Source organism: Nesoenas mayeri (genome assembly GCF_963082525.1).
Source record: "Nesoenas mayeri genome assembly, chromosome: Z".
Lineage (NCBI taxonomy): Eukaryota > Metazoa > Chordata > Aves > Columbiformes > Columbidae > Nesoenas > Nesoenas mayeri.
The window spans coordinates 8,733,348-8,751,360 of NC_137542.1; positions in this window are offsets into that span (position 1 = coordinate 8,733,348).

An 18,013-nucleotide genomic window follows, 5' to 3' on the forward strand; every position below is an offset into this window, starting at 1 on the left:
CATTTTGCAAAAGGGCCTCAGACATTTCAAATGTATTCAAATGTTGTGCCTTAGGTTTACAGTATTATTCAATAATCCACCGATTATAGGAGAGACATAACGTCAGACTTCCATCAAATGTTAATGACTCAATACAGGTATAGTAGTTTTTAAGCATCTGGTCCTCAACCTCAAGGCAGTGACTTTAACAGTCATAAAAGGAAGACAAGTGATATGATGCTATTCAATCATGTGTCTGCCTCTTGTGATTTGGTAGCCAAAAAGTGCTCAGAGTGACAGCTGGACAAAGAGAGAGGCTCTTGTGTGAAGGACTCCATGGCCAGATTCCCTGTGAATTCTGCCGGCCGTCACTGGGCCTGTACAAACAAGGCCCTAATGATCGTTGCTCCTGATAATTCCTGGTATTTTCATTTTGAAAGTTGTTGTGAATGGACGATTGAAATGCCAACAGAAATTTGCAAGTCTCTGCTGTTGCAAAAAAAGAAAGACTGTGGTTAGTCTGCAGTTCTGAGCCTTTTTCTGAACCTTTTGTTGGAAGGTTTTGTCTGAACCTCTGATGTGTACCATCAAGTCTTTCAGCCACACTGTAGATGAAGTTTATCTGGGTACTAACAGGCTTTTTCCTATACTTCTCAGTGTATTTTCCAGGCATACAACAAGGATATTAAATTAGCAAAATTGGAAAATGAGCACAAGTGATTTTGAGGTGTAATTAGTTATATCATGGCCACTCTTTGTCAAGGTATCTGCAATGCAGATGCAGCAGAAAAAGGGAAGGAAGGGCATGTGATGTTCGGGAAGGGGTGGCCTGCTTTGAAGGCTTGTAAAGACAGTTCACAAATGAATGGAAATATTGTAGCAGAGGTTTCTTTGTTTAGCCTTTGAAATGTATGGTTTTGTTTATTTTTGAAGTGCTTTCTATAGCCTTCTCAGTAATTGCACGGTAGTCAGTGTATGTTTGCTCTTTCCGTGCTACGTTCTCCTGTGCTTCATAAAATATATAATATACATACCCATATCTGGTTTCACCCAGCACTCAACCACCACAACTGTAAGCTCATTATCAGCATTTGTGGGTGTGCAGCTCAACATAGGGCACACTTTTCAAAACAGATGATGAAGATGCACGATTACTATTTCGGGCTTCTATAGAGAGTAGGATACACATGTGACTTCTGAGGGAAATAGATCTTGGTTTGGTGGTTTTATTTTTTTGCCAAGGGCGGTCATCTGAGGTGATCTCTTCCTCCAGTAGCCTTTGTAGAGACCTGTGAGCAGTTACTGCAATGCTGGCAAGGCCTCTGCCCTGCTCCTAACCTATCTCTAAAGTCCAAGAAAAGAATAATTAAGAAAGGGAGAGGAGAAGGATGGTTTCTAGATGCAGAGAAGTGAACAGAGAAGACTCTGGGCCCTGCTCTGCCTTCGCTGACCCTGCTGTCACCTCCAGCTTGCAGAGGAGATGCTGCGGAGGTTGGTGCTGCGCAGGCAGCAGTCTCCATCTTTCCCAGTCAGTGCTTCCCAGGACAGCTGAGCTCTGCACCTGGACCCCTGCCCAATTTCCCTCCTTCTCCCTTAGAGGCCTAATAATGGGCAAAGTATTTACCAGCAATTTATTTATTACTCTTCCATCTACCTGCTCTTTAGCTAATTGCTACCTTAGTAGTCTGGGCACTGACTTCTTAGGGTCAGCAAGTTGTGTAGCCAGCCTTGGCTGGGTATGAGAGAGGAAAAGGGGTAGCTTTAATTCAGAGTTCATTAGCATGTATTCATTCTCTTTCTCATTTACAAAACCCTTTGTTGCTCCTTTTTGGTTACCTACCAACACAGAAATTAAAGTTCTAAGAGGGGATTTTGAATAAGCGTGAGGCAGAGGATTTACTGGTGTCCTGATCATGTTCTTGGCAGAGAAACACAAAATGATGGAGGAAGAGTGCATTGACTGGACACCAGCCTGGTGCTGTGACCACGCTGTAGATAAGAGATGCTTGTAGATGTAGATAAGTCCATGCTTGACTTGGGAACTCATTTCTACAGCTTCCATTTTCCTTCCATTCACTGTTGATGACCATGTGCTGAGTGAGATCAGAGAAACCATCAGGCAAAAAACCAGTCTCATTAATAAATTAACCAGGTTCTAGCAGGTGAGCTGTGCAATTGTGAGTGCAAGGAAAGGAGGAGGAATTATAGAGGTAGGACAGCTGTTTCCAGGAAGAGTTTGAATTGCTGCTGCCTTAAATTGTGTGACATTGACCTGTTTTATTCTGTTACACATCATATTCATGCTTGAAATGAGGTCTCTGTGCTCTGATTTTAGATTTGTGGGTGGAATTTAGGCTTGGGCTTCAATGAGTGCTCATGCCTAGGACTCAGGTTTAGCAATAGCATCAGGATAGCTTTAGGCATGGGCCTCATGTCTCTCATTTATACAGTGTATATCCCCTATACAGTGTATACCCTAATTTTCAGCATATTTTTCTCTTACAGTTTTTCTAGCACTTCAGCAAGTCCTTAGGCATTTTACTGAGGAAAACTTAGTTTTGAAAGTTGTTATTGTACACTAGAGAACCTGCAGTTAGATGCTAAGAGGCCAGCGTAACTATTGGTAGTTTCAACTTTACTATAGAATCAAGAAATACTTCAGGCCAAATTACAGCTCTGCAGCTCATCTAAGCCAGTCCAGCTCTTTGATCAAAGAAGGGCCATCACTGAAGACAGATCTGGTAGGTGAACTCTTTCCTTTTCAGTTACTTGCTATTTATGTGTTACATATTTGAGTATAATTTTACAAGTCTATCCCTACTTTAAAGAAGTGAAATTAAAGCTCAGTTTTCAGTCCCCACGCTGCTCCAGTAATATCACACACTCCTGTTCTAAGAACCATATGGAGTAGAGAAATAATGACCAGAGGGAACCCCTGATAACCAAGTTCTGCTGTACAGATGGACATTCTCTGCAAAACATTGAGAGTTTGGGGGTTTCTCCTTGGAATATTTCTTCAGCAGTTCTGCTTTACTTTCTGCTGCAGTGCATCTGCATCCTGTGGGACACTGCAGCTCACCAGCCTGACCAGAGGTTAAAAGTGACTGGGAGTTTTTAAAAACACTTTTGATTAAAAGTGTCCATTCATGTAAAACAACTCCTTCTACAAGAAGACAGTGGTTTTAGTGAAATTTTATTTGGAAGGAGCCTCTGAAGAGAAGGTGGCTGGCGACACAGCATAACCTACTCCCTGCCACAAACCAGCATGGGCCCAGTGCCCTGTCTCCAAATTCTGCTGAATTGTCTGATTCTGGGAGGTGAAGGATGGAAAACTGAGTCCTTGATGTCCTAATGGGACATTCTGTTTGATAAGAAGTAACCCTCAAATCTGGTCAGTTTTGAAAGAGCTTTGACTTTTTTCTTTTGTATTTGGGATAAAAGAAGAAAAAGCAGTAATTTTTTTTAAGGATCTAATGTTATTTTTATTATAGGTAGCTTGCTTTTGCTATTTAAATGAAAAACTTTAAAGATTAAATAATTATTCTGATGCAGGATGGCAGCTTTTGGTACTTCTCAGTTCCATGGGAAAATATTAAGAGTTTCCCCTCGTCTAAGCATGTAACTGCAAGTATAAACTTCACAGTACTAGTAAGATTTTTCTTTCTTTTCTTTTCTTCAGTCTTTGCCAAGAGATGTATTTCCTGTTCAGATTTTTATTGCAGATTATTTCAATGTATCCTTCTTCAGAAATCCCATTTCTCATTGGCTGTGTTTTGCCTCTTCATTGTCCTTTATCTCTTATCTCACAATGCAAGGAATTTTCTGAGGCATCTTAATTTGTATATTAGCACATCCTTCCTGTATATTAACACATACATTCTGAATACTTACTAGTGAAAAATTGAGTCTTATGTTAAGGACTTCTATATTTGCATTCATGGGATTTTTTTTTTTTCTGGAACCGAAGATGCAAAGGCATATAGGATTGATGTACAGGGTAGAATTTGTCCTCCTGAATCCCTTTATCAAAGAGATCAGTATTTTTTTATTGACAGTCTTGCATTAGAGTATATAAAAAAACACTCAAGGAAAAACACAGAGAAAATGTTGATTTTTCTAAGAAGTCTCCAACAGGGATTTCTTAATTATCTTATTTTCTGCAGAAAAGTAGGTCTTGACACAGATGCTATTGGAACACCAGGGCACCAGATCTGTCCCTGTGGATTTGTGTCAGGATCACAGGGATGAAGGAAGCTGGTTCCTGTCACTATCTTTATTGCCAAGAATTTGGTTTGTCATGTTTCTGTGGGCTTTTGCTTGTTCAGCAGGGCAACTCAATGAATAGCAAGGTGTACATGAAAGTTTCTGAGTTTCAAAGCATATCCATTTATTTCTCATAAATGCCTTAGCTGCCTTAGGGCACTAAGAAACCACTTACACGCCAATGCCTGACAAAAGTAATCATGACACATGGAAAGAGAAGGGCCAGGAACTGAGGCTAAAAAAAAAGAGAATAACATTGCAGTTCTGGCTCATGTACTCACAACCATGTGTGGTATGCAGTGATATTGTGCAGAATGACAAAATGCTGCACACTGTTGAAAATGTAAAGTGCTGTACACTTATATTTCAGCAAGAGAGAAGAAAGAAATATTCTGTGATTGTTTAATACCTGAAGCCTTTCTGCTGCACCAAGTATGGTATTCTAATGTAGTGGAAGTAGGTATTTGCCTGGCATGATATTTGGTCTGTTGCTGAATGAAGTACTATAGTATTTTTTGTAAGAAAGAGTTGGGGGTATTTTGGTGCCTTTTTGATTATTTTAAGGTCAACACTAACAGCATATTTCCATCAATAACACAAGGACATATGCCTCATTTCAATAAGCAGCAGTTGTTCTGTGCATTTCAGATTTCTTTCAGCCAGGGAGGAAAGTAACTAGCGCACCTGCGCAGCATGAATTAAATATGCCAACGGGTGAACTGAACTCATACTTCAATTTTATGTAAGTTTTATGCAAATATTCACTTTGCTTTTAAATAAAACATGAGCAGTTACTCTTGTAATGGGTAGCAGCACTTCATGGCACACATTTGACAGTATTTAGTATTTATTATAATAATGATTAATTGCCTGAGATCTGTCAGGGATGTTGACAGCACTTCCACCAGTATTTGAAGGTGAGCAACTGACTGTGGGAGCAGATCATCCAGTCTCTCTCTGGGAAATGTGTCCTGCTACTTAGGGCAGCCACAGAAGCACTGTACATTGAATTAGAAATCCTAATTCAACATGGCATTCTTGATTCTTGCTGAGCAGAGCTAAATAAGAGTTCAAGTGCCATTGTTGTGGTATGTTACTGCCTTGCTTAAGAGGCCTGTACTTAACCCATTTTTTTTGGTAGGAGTTCACAGGAGTAATGTGCAAATATGTCTCTGATGTTTAGAGATGCGACAGCAGGATTAAAGTTGTCTTGGTATGTTCTCACAGAGGATTTGGGTATATCCTAGGTAACCTGTGTGAGAATCGGTCTGAAGATGGAGCAGTATTTGCCTGAACATCACCATCAAGAACTTAGAGAACAGAGGCCCTGACAGAAAGAACGCATGGACAATGACTTGGAGAGAGGCCTGAGGAGAAGCATTGTGTTGCACTGTTTCTCCGATTTGGGGGGGTGCTACTAACAATGGCTGCTGTGTGGACTTTGCCTGCTGCTTTAGACAAATGAGCCCCAGCCTCCTGAAGGCTATTGTTATGAGGATCTCTTTGACCTAGGGACAATAGCCGCCGTCCAGAAGATGTGTTCTCACCTCAGTCACACCTGTCCCCAACCTGTTCCCCTAAACAATGGCCAATGATAAAGAGTATGCCCAGAAGCTCACCAAGGGTCCTGAGGTCACCCAATGGACCAGAAAAAGACCCCTGTATGCTGGACACATAAGCGTTGGCAAAAGAAAGCGTGAATCTTTTGAGCCTGCACAGTACAAGCCTGGGTTGCGAAATCAAGGTGGAGACTGGCCTAAAACAATGGGAGCAAGGTGGGGTGAAGAAGCATAAAAGGTGACTCCAGAATGAACACCGCTGAAGATCTTCCCGTCAGAGGATCCCGAACCACGATGAAGGACTGGCAGGACTTCACAAGACCGGAGACCAGAGGGACGCTTCTGGAACTGGACTGGTGATAAATGCAAACTCTTTTCCCATCTTTACTTTTACTTTTCCTCGTTTCTTTTCCCTTTTCTTTTTGTTACTCTTTCTCTCTCCATCGTGTGCTGCTTTACAGGCAAATCAATAAAGTAACACTGCTTGATTGAATCATAACCCCTTGGCATTTTGGTCGCCTTAATTTTGTGCTCTGAGATCAAGGTAAAAGAACCATCACGAGTTCATCATCAAATGAACCGTTATTTCAGAAAGCTGAAACAGGAGCTTCCAGGGCAGAACAACATATTATATTTGGTTAAAGAGTTCAAGGCACCAAATAATTAGTGTAATTTCTCAAGAGAATGTTGTTACCCAAACAAAGATTTGGATAGACCCTGATTTGGCAATTTGGCAGTTGACTTAGGGTTGGAGAAATTATTTTCCTGATCTCATCAGAATCCTTCTTGTGCCTTAAACATATCCTTAAATTGTATGTAATCTAATACATTATCAGGACTACTTAATATACTAGAAATCCTAAAATTACCAGCTTGGTTATGAGGGTAAGTAGGAAAGAACTTCCCTTCATGGGTATCTCTGCTTAAAAAAGGAAGCAAAGTTGATGTGGAATAGGCTAATTCTGGCAATTATTTACTCAAGGACAACCTCTATTCACAATCTAGATGTATACCATGCAACTCCCATTTTAGGACTAGCAAGTTTTGTAGGTCAGTAATGCACAAAACATTCTTTCTGTCTGGTGCTCTTGAAAACATGCCTCCACAGCACCCATTCACAGCAAAACTAGTAAAATATCTTTATTTCTTGTATTAGGTCAGGATAATCACGGCATGCAGTGCAAACTGCACAGTGATTCTTGATTTTTGTGAGGTTAGGATATAAATCAGGCGGTGCAGATCAATACAGAAGAGGACTGGGTTGATGATATGAATTGGAAGAATGTCAAGTACTGAATGTATGGTAGACACATCCTATAGGAATGGATATTGTAGCAAAATGTTGCTGAAGGATAGCACATATTCAGCAACTCTGATCCAGTGGTCAGCATGTTTTATTTTACTCCACTTTTCCCATGATGAAAATTTACCTGGGGAACATGTAAGAGACCATCTCAAGTTGTACAAACATAGGTTAAATACTTCAGCTTGCTGAAAAAAAAAAAAGAAGAAAAAATAAACCAGGTGTCCTGAGCAATGTCAGCCACTTTTTTCAGCTCATGATAAGAAGCTGTATATGTAAGATCACCAATTCCTTTTGTCTTCCCAGCCAAATAAATCAGGCAGCTTTTGTATGACTAGATTCCTGTTAAAGACAGTTGAAAGTCCAAAATGAAGCTGAAGCTTGTGACATTAGGATTCCTTTTCTGATGATTTACAACTATACATCTTGATATCTGTTCATGTTATCATAACAAGAATTGTGTTTTGGAAATTAACTGTTTACCTGTATGGTTTTCTGAAAACTCCTATAGCTTGGAGGAGTGACTGGGAGGAGTGGCTGATATACCATAAGGCTGTGCTGCCATCCAGCATGACCTGGACAAGCTAGAGAGCTAGGTGGGGAAAAATTTAATGAAATATAACAAGAGCAAATGTAGAGTACTGCATCTGGGCAAGAACAACCCCAGGTTCCAGTATAAGTTGGGGAATGATTCATCAGAGAGCAGTGTAGGGGAAAGGGACCTGGGGATCCTGGTGGACAGCAGGATGACCATGAGCCAGCACTGTGCCCTTGTGGCCAAGAGGGCCAATGGCATCCTGGGGTGTATTGGGATGGTTAGTAGGTCGAGAGAAGTCCTCCTTCCACTTTACTCTGCCCTGGTGAGACCACACCTGGAATATTGTGTCCAGTTCTGGGATCCTCAGTTCCAGAAGGACAGGGAACTGACAGAGAGAGTCCAGCGTAGGGCAACGAAGATGATTAAGCGAGTGGAGCATCTCCCTTATGAGGAAAGACTGAGGAAGCTGAGTCTCTTTAGTTTGGAGAAGAGGAGATTGAGGGGTGACCTTATTAATGTTTACAAATATACAAAGGTGAGTGTCATGAGGATGGAGCCAGGCTCTTCTTGGTGACAAACAATGGTAGAACAAGGGGTAATGGGTTTAAGCTGGAATATAACAGGTTCGACTTAAACTTGAGAAGAAACTTCTCAGTGAGGGTGGCAGAACCTGGAACAGGCTGCCCAGGGATGTTGTGGAGTCTCCTACTCTGGAGACATTCAAAACCCACCTGGACATGTTCCTGTGTAACCTCATCTGGGTGTTTGTGCTCTGGCAGGGGGATTGGACTGAATGATCTTTCGAGGTCCCTTCCAACCCGTAGCATTCTATGATTCTATAAAAATCACAGTATTAGGCTGGAGAAACCCCCAAGTAACTTCTGATACAGAACATAGCCAATTGATCCTAGCACTTGAAGGAAGAAGCATGGCCACAGATAATTATTTTATTGTGAGGCACAAGAGATCCACCCCTTCTGAGAACAGTAGCAAAGTCAGTAGCTCCTAAATAGCAGAGGGAGGTTTCTATCAGCTTTTAAAACATGCACATAAAGCTAAATTCCAGTGACTGAAAAATAACATTTAGACTTAGCTAGTTAAGTCTTAAACAAAATATTCTAAGCAAGTGAGAGCTGTTTGTCCCAAGCTTCTGCAGTGAAGCTATGTGCACTGGTGTTCTAGGTGTCTTCATGTGAGCTATTAAAGACCTCACACCAACTTGATTATGCAGTGTCACGGAATATTACCCCGAGGGACAACAGGGTCCAAAGCAGCCTTTATTAAACTGGTGAAACAGAGTTTTAATATTCCAAAAGTGACTTAAATACAGGTTCGAATATCAGCTGGAAACTTATTTAGGAGCGGCAACCACTACAGCAGGCGGTCCACAGAGTGCATGCACGTGGCTTCACTCAAAACAATGCCGGAGTCGCCCCTGAGTCCCGGAGAAGCACACACTTGCCCAAGCCTATCCGTAATTATTTTAAAAAGATACGCGTACTTGTAATGAGTACGGAAAGTGTACGCTCGCGATTGTGCGAGGAAATAATTTAAAGTATGTGTGCAAGCGTGCACAGAAAGTATAAATATACTCGCAATCCTGCGAGAAGTTTTACTCACGGCCGTGGCGGCGAGGCAAGCGGAGACTCCGTTCCGGGGAGCTGGGGGGGCCGTGGCTCCTGGCGGCAGTGGCTAAGCTCGTTCTCTGAGAAAACTCCGACCAAAAGGGAAGTTTTCGACGAGTGTCCCGTTTTAAGAGCTTGACCTGACTGCAGTCATTCCTCCTATTCCCGGAAGCCCCCTAAAAACATCCCCCACCCTGGGTGTGGGCGCCCAGCGGCTTTTGCCCCTAACGACTCTGGTATGGCTGCTCTGGGGCCAGACAAAGAAGCTGTTAGGCCCACGGCAGCCAGGAGAGAGGGAGATGTGCCCACTCCTCCATACTGAAGGAGGGAGGGGGAGAGTGGGGGCAGAAGAGGGGGAGAGAGGCGAGGCGGGGTTGCATTCTGCCACATACAGGTTTATAATGTGTGACTGGTTTGCTAAGAAGAAATCCACTGTTGTTTCTTCACCCTCCAGGATGGCATTGATGATGAATCCTGGTTCTTTCACGTGTACCCCTGCATTTTTTTTTTTTTTTTTGAATATAATCTATGTTACTATCCACTTGTCAACTTCCAGTTTTATTCACTGTATGTCAGGACACTTGCAGAGTAATTCCAAATCCTTAAGAAATCTGTCTGGAGCTGTCTTGGGGCTCAGCATTTCACTTTCTTCATCAACACTTAATGGAATTTATGTATGTAGAAGAAAACAAGAGCTTCAGTTCTTGTCCTGTGTAAAACCTGTGAGACTTGGCCCAGCTAGAAGATGTCCTTCAGCATAATACTGTCTTCTGTTTTGTGAACGGTTACCTTGTCTAGTCTTTTAACTGTGATTGTCACTACCAAGTGTTGTGTAGAAGCTCGATAGCAAGAGAAACCTTTTCAAATGCAAATATTCTATACCATTATGTGAGCTGTGCTTCTGTCTCAGTAGTACTAGGAGGCATATAAGTCCCTGTTTGTCTTTTATTTAAATGTGTTCCTTAGGTTTTGTTTAAGCCCTACCAAAGATAAACCACAGCAAATGGCATTTTCAAAAGTGTTAATAATGAATTCAACTACACCTATATGTGTCTGTCGCTGAGATGAATTAGAAGCAGAAATGAAGAGTTTTCTTCTAGATAGGAGAATAAATCCGAATTTCTGGCAGCAAAATATTGTCCTTATTAATAGAAATTCTATGTAAAAATATTGTAGTCTCTTCAGAAATCTTAAGCATCAGAGGTAACCATGCTACCAAAGAAAGGAAGGGTGGGTTTGCCACTTGTGTCAAAAGAAGTCTTTGCTGAATATTATTTTAGAGAACTGTTTGAGGGAAGATCGTACTGCCTTAAAGGCAAAATGGTGCAGGCCTGTAACTTAAATGAGACTTAAATTCTTGTTATTTTGAAGAGTGGACTTATCATTTTTTCTAGTCATCTGCAAGCTTTTCTGTGTGCTAGAATACACTGTATAATCAATCAAGTCTGATTTTTCAAAACCTCCTGGCAAGGTGGGAGGGTGTCCTTCTTGAAGGGCCTGGGCATTTATTCCTCCTCTTGCCAGGACAGTAAGTGACTGTGGCCTCCCTCTATTTTGCAGCATTGGATGCCAACGAGGGGGAGCAGCTCGTTGTTTTGCTGCAAGACGCAAACATGGCCACGGAGACACAGTGAAGCAGCACAGTCTGTCATGATGCTTGAGGTGACTTTGCTTATGTGACCTGTAGTCTCCACCAGTTCTGCCTGGCTGGCATCGTGCAGTGGCAAAGAAGAGAGGGCTCCCTACTCCTGTCCCCCATGCCCGTACCTCCTCGCACCAGCTCCCATTTCGGGGAGATATTATCCAGCCACAGGCAGTCCATGACGTTTGGTCCCACCATGCTCCTACTTGCCAAAAAAATCTGCAGTGAAAATAATCCAATAGAAGATATGTGATCATGCAACACACCGTTTCTTTTGTAAGGTATCAGTTGTCCACAGCCAAGTTTTATTTCCTTCTGCCTTCATTCCCCCAACTGCTGGTTGTTTTGCCAAGCCAAGACTTAAGAAGTACTGAGTATCCTGATGTTAAATAGCTTTAATTAGCACAGTAGAGTTAACTGTTCATAGGCATTAATTATGTTCCACACTGTGATAAATGTGCTTTCTTGCCAGGCCCTTAGGAGAAAGTTGCTGTTGAATGAGCCCAAAGCAAATAGTATTCAGTCATAATGGTTTAAAGACAAGACTTTCCATATATGAAAAAAGTCAGGATTTATAGGGACCTGATAAGATGGTGAGTAATTGGCACTGCTCAGTAGAATCTTTAAAAGATACAAGGTAGAAAAGTTATAGCAGATTCAATTTCAAGAAGCATTTCTTAACTTCCTCCATTTTGTATGAAACTTGATCTAATTATCATGATTACCATTACATAAATAAAGCAAACGGAAAGGAAAATAAAAGGAAAATGAAGAAAAGGAGAGGGCAAAGGAAAGGCAGAAGAAGGAGGAGAAAGAAAAAAGAGAAAGAAAACAATTTCTGCAACCTCTGTAGGTGGTATGAAGCATATTCTCATATTTTGACATAAAAATGTTTTTGTATGTATTTTGTGAGGGGACAAAGAACAATTTCTTGAACTTTAAAATGTGGAAACAGGTACAGAGAGGTGAAATTTGGTACAAAACAAACATTTGGGTGCTCCAGCTTCTCTAACAAATTACTGTATTTTTCAAGCCTCAGTAACAGAGAGATGCTCCTTATTGAAAAAAAATTGTCTTGGTTTTTCCCCTTGGATTTTCTACTGGAAAAAAAGAAGATTTAAGTTCAGAGTCTTGTTTGTGACAAAAAGTGAATTTCTAAAAAAGGTTTTTCTTTTCACGGTAATCAGCCAGAGGCCTTACTGAATTGTACCATGGGAAAACAAATCCACCAGGGAAACATGCGTAAGCACACTGTAGGCAAACTAAACGCCTCCAGAAATACTTGACTTCATAAATACCAGGTACAAACAAAAGGTGGGAAATGAAGTATTTTCCCATTCAGAATTTGAATTTATTAAAATTACCAAGCCTAAAAGAAGAATTGTTCATTCACACATAAAACATTGGATGTTAGCCAGTTAATTAAAATGAGATTTTCTTCCTTTCAGTTGTTTCCATAGTTTTTCCTATGCAGAAAGCATAAACCAGAAATTTTCTAAGGAGTGCTTTATTTAGGGTCCAGCTGCCAAGAAGCTCCATTCTTATTATTCTGAGTTTAAAATAGTGGACACAGATATGTTCTCTCACGAGTGTGCCCTGAGCTATCCAGTTTAAAGATGAAATCAACCTTTATCAGTACTGTTCTAGTGGCTCTGTAGAACAGAACAGAGATGAGTGAAAATTACTGTTTTGCCAATCTCCTGTGAAGGCCTGCAATACAGAAATCTGCAGAAAGCATGTACCAGAAGGTTTCTCAAGAGGGCTTTCTTAGGATTCAGCTGTCAAGGCAGCTCCATTTCTATTGTCCCGTAATCACATTTTGTAAAGGAAAATCATGAGTGTATAGGGGGAAAAAAAAGAAGGGAATTACTCTCTGCCACACTCCTTCAGCTCACAGATCATACTGTGAGATGGGCATTTATGGTCACATTTTTCAGCCTGATCATCAGACACTCAAGCCTGTAGTTTGTGACAAAATGACAGGGGTATAGTGGCTGCACTTTGCAACAGAAGATTCTCACTTAATGTTCATTAAAGGTGTCCCCAAGTACCAAGGTGTAATTTGCCAACAGTTGGTAGCACAGGGTTGTCAAAGTAGCACTCAAGAAAGGATGTGATTTTGTAAAGACCAACACCAACTGCTGCCACCAGCTGCCCAGGACTCATCCTCCAAGTGAGAGCCCTGCTCCTCCAGCGTGCACAAATCACACAGAACACCTGTGCAGAGCTCTTTGGGCATGGAAAATGGAAGAGACAAAGACATTCAGACCATTGTGTAATTGCAAAAGAAATGGAAATCAGTGAAATACACAGGGGCCTGTTGCAGCTTTAAGCCAGCACTGTAAATGTATCAGTTGTATCTCATTTGTACTTAGTGTCATTTGACCATAACACTGATTTGGCATATTTTCCCTGTCCCACAGTGGTATTTGAATTTTAGAATTTTTCCCTATTGTTTCAATAAGGAATGTCAGTTTTCTGTCACTTTCCCTGGCCTGCCTTAGAGCTTCTGTCTGTAGGAAGAACTTTTATTTGCCGTGTGGGTGGTCTCTGGGCTCTTGGAAGAGGAGAAGTCCTGGAGTGGCACCAGTGGTGAAGGCAGCTCTGTGCTGAAGATGCTGACAGGAGAAAAGCTGTTGTCCCATCCCAGTCCCTCTGAGCTTACAGGTTCTTTTCTTGGAGCCTGAGCTTTATTAAATCAGGATTTACTGCTCAAAGCCTCTTCTTGAACATGGCTGCCTTACCCACTCTTGAAAAAAACAAATACAAGTGAGGCCAACCTTTTTTTTTTTTTCTTTTTCCAAGATATGGGAAGAAATAGGATTCTCCTACCTCACAAAAGTGCCCCAAACCTAGGAGCCATTTGATAGGAATTAGGAACTCTGGAACATTCCTCTTTTTGCCTTTGGGATGGTTGTGTTTATTTGCTCAGTGCCCCAGATCAAGTAGCTGCCATTCTCTCTGACCACTTCCTTTTCTTAGTCCTATTTCTGTAGATAAGAACAAAGGTTTTGTCTTGTTATGGTTTCACTCTTGGAAGGCTTCCATTTTGGCTGAGGTATCTGGCTGCAACTGTAATCAGAAGGAAAATAAACACAAATTTCAAATTATTGCATCTGTATCAAGTACTCAGCTGTACAAGGCAGTTCCCAGAAGCACGTTCATAGTCAAAGTTGTGTGTGAACAGGCCTACTTTACTTTGTTTTGAACAATGATCATGGTTGTATTTAATTTGTTGGAGGTCAGAAACTTCTACCTGGTTGGGTGACATTGTAAAGACATGGTACAGGCTTTGTGGTCTGCAAAGCTCATGCGTGTCTGTCTGCCGTCAGTCACTGTTCTTTGTGTCATACAGGTGGTAAATATGCCACAAAGTGAATATTAAATTAGTGAACCGTATACTGACATTACCCTAGAGTAGGTATGGCCAAATAGTCCATGCAGCTTTTGTCATTCACTGAAGACAAATTCCTGTGCAGTGAATGGTTAATGTGAAGAACTCTGGTCACAGCCATGATTGGTACATTGATAGAAGTTTGTTCTTAGTCTGGTTTCTACACATTTTTACATATTAGTTATTGGAAGTTCACATGGGCCCATTCCTCAAACCTGCCCAGGTCCATCTGGATGGCATCTCTTCCATTACTTGTATCAACAGGACCACTTAGCCTGGTGCCATCTTCAAATGTGTTGAGGGCACACTCAATCCCACTGCTTTGTCTTCAATGAAGATTTTAAGTCTTTCTTTTCACGTTAAATCACTGATCTCCATCACAAAAGTGTTGTAGGCAAAGGGAGGTTGTGACTGAAAACCATGGATCCTGAAACCTCATCAGGATGCTTGAGGGAGTCAAAAGACCCACTGCTTCACAACTGTCTAAATTGAAACAGTTGTGGTAGTTGAGAAGCAGAGATCGTAGAATCATAGAACAGTTTAGATTGGAAGGGACCTTCAAAGCTCATCCAGCCCAACCCCCATACAATGAACAGGGACATCAAGTAGATCAGTTTGCACAGAGGCCCATCCAGCCTGGCCTTAAATGAACAGACATGGTGAGAATGTGGACCCAAATGAGGCACATGTGCATGGACATAAAGCTACACAATTTTAGATAGTGGATATGAACAATATAATATCCTCACTGGGTTGTTGCATGACATTTAAATAAAAAACAAATCAACAAACAAACAACCCCTCCAAGTCCTTACAGAGAGGTATAGCCAGTTGTTATAATACATATAAACTTTTCACAACTCCCTTTGTGGGCCCCACACTTGAAATTTGTGCTGACTGATGTGTAACCTCAATACAAAGTCTAGTCCTTTTTTTTGCATATGGGGAACACCAATCTCTTGCTAATCATGAAAGGTCTAATTTCTAAGTGTGTATTAGATGGCAGCATCTAAACCCCATTATTTTCTAAGGAACAAAAAAATTCAATATGGGACAATGGAAAAAGCATGCAATAGTTTTAATGGAACAAGTAGTAAGAAGTTGAATAATTTTATTTGTATTTTGGGTTTTGCAGCTGCATGTGCAGATAGACAGTTGTGTAGCCCTATTTGCTCTGAAAACACCTATTCTAAGGATAGTACTATCTTAGTATGGTTAATTACAATTTTTATAACAAATAACATGTTCTTTAACAAAATTATGATTTAAAGTTACTATTTTTATAGCTTGCTTCTAGGTAAAGTGTATTTTGGTATTGCACAATTAATACAGACAGCTGGATTAACTGAAACCTGTTTGTTCTCTTCTGGGTTTTTTGGGGGTTTGTTTTGTTGTTGCTGGTTTTGTTGCTTTTAGTAAGAATCTAAAAAAACTCCAAATCTTCAAGAATGTCCTTATTTTGAGTGACTTGGGTATAATATTCAAGGAATAAAATCTGATTGTGAGGCATTGATTTTCATCTTCATTTCACCCAAGGGGAATTAATCACATTGCAATTAAAATAGATTTCTTTCACTGAACAGAAACATTGGAATTAAAATATATCTTTATGTTGTGATTTTCAGCCCAAAGGATTGTAAAACACTTTATATCTGCTAAATTAGAGAAAATTAGGTGACTTTGGAAGTGGAAGGCAACAATTTTAGTCAAAACAACCACATAACACCTTATAATTTGAAAGTGTTTTAATTAAACTTAAGACCAGAATTCAACTATATGAATTAAAGCCTTGAAAATTAACAAAAAAACACATGAAACAACCAAACAACTAAACATTAATAAATAGTAAATTTTTAAACAAACATTATTATTATTAGGATTATTATTATTAGGATTTACCTGGAAAAATGGAATTGAAGAAATGTACTTTATATGGCACATATTTAGTCTCTTAAAAACTACTAAAATGTATGTTTCTACTAGAAATTAAGGAGCATTTCAGACAGCAGCAGGTTATTTTGCAGAACTATTCACATGTCATGTGGCTTTGATTATATTAGTAACCTGGTTATTGGAGACTGATTAAGCTCTTACAGCGCTCTTGCGTAGCACAGTGACTGTCGAACAGAAATGGAAGAGGAAGAGAAAGATGAAGAGGAAGAACAAGGCTCTTTGCTTGCCAAGGTGGGAGCTCAGGTGGCCACTTGGGAAGGGAGGTCACCAGAAGAGGGGACAGAACATGAGGCAGGAGGAACATCACCGTCTGCCACTCTTTCTTCCACAATTGTTCACAGGGGTCTGCCATCCCTGGCATAAATGTCACTGGAGCATTTTCCAGCGCTGTTGAGTAAAACCTGACTTAGCAAAACTCTGTGGGATGTAAGGAGGTGAGAATTTCACCCATAATGTTGTGTTGTCTGTTTCCTTCCTGAGGCTCAACTTTCACAGAGGGTTCAACAGCTCTTTCCCTTCTGCAGTGACATATTTTTTGCCCAAATCTCTAATGGATGAAGAATTCTATTTGCCTATAATTCACCAATTTGGTAATAAACTGAGATACATATTGCTTTTAGCTGTTCTAAAACAGGCTTTCTACAATTATCTTTTGTGAAGAAGTTATGCAGCTTTCCCCTAAGCCAGACCTTCTTTGAACTATTTATATTCAGGGCTGTGTAAAGTTTGAGATGCACACAAATGAAAAAGGATTAGATGGCACACTGTGATGCCAGAGAGTGGTGAACGGTGATGTCAGCAAGCGATGGACTGTGACATCACCAGCGATGAACTGTGACCTCACGTCCCTCGCTGCTTATCTTGGGGCGTCAGCAGAGCCTGGCCCAGCCTGGCTCGTGCCTGGACTCCTGCCGAGCAGCTTGCGAGGTCTGGAGGTCTGAGCGAGGCTTCTCGTGGTGCTGGGTGGTGCTTTGGGGGCTGCTGTCAGCAGCTCTCAGTGCCCATTGCGGAGCCATCCCTGGTGTTTCCCCAGCCCTGCCTGGTTCAGGCAGCCGGGCACTGCAGACACGCTTGCAGCAGCAGAGGTGAGCTGTGTGGGGAAACGTCCCCCGGGGTGGCTGTGGTGGGGATTGGGGAGCCAGGAGTGTTTGTTCTTGAGGGGCCTCGACATTTCGTCCTCTTCTCCCCTCCCCGGCATATGGAGTGACCAAGGCCTCTCTCCATTTTGCAGAGTGCAACACACTTTTGTGTGTGAGGAGCAGCTCCTCATCCTTGGCTCTCCCCAACCCCAGGTGCAGCACAAACATGGCTGAGGAGGAAGAAAGAACCTGCCCCGTCTGCCGTGAAGCCCAGAAGGACATCGCCTTCGTGCAGCCGTGTCAACACCAGTTCTGCCTGGGCTGCATCCTGCGGTGGGCAAAAAGGACATCGAACTGCCCACTCTGCAGACGAGAGATGGAGAAGATCAAGTTTTCTGTGCGGGCAGAAGATGACTACCTGGAGCACGTCATCACGCCCCCCGCACAGCCGTCAGTCGCCAGCAGCCAGGCAGACAGAGCTCCCAGCCCCCCGGCCAACAGCAGCCCCCATGGCCCCACGGCGTCCCCTCCATCCTCTCCGCAGGGGATGCCGTTCATGGGAGAGCAGGGGGCTGCGGGGACACAGGCCAGGGTTACTGTGGGTGGCCTCCCACCTGAGATCTGGGCAGCACTTTTCCAGAGACACCAGTACCTCCTGCGCCCTGTGCTGCCCTGGCT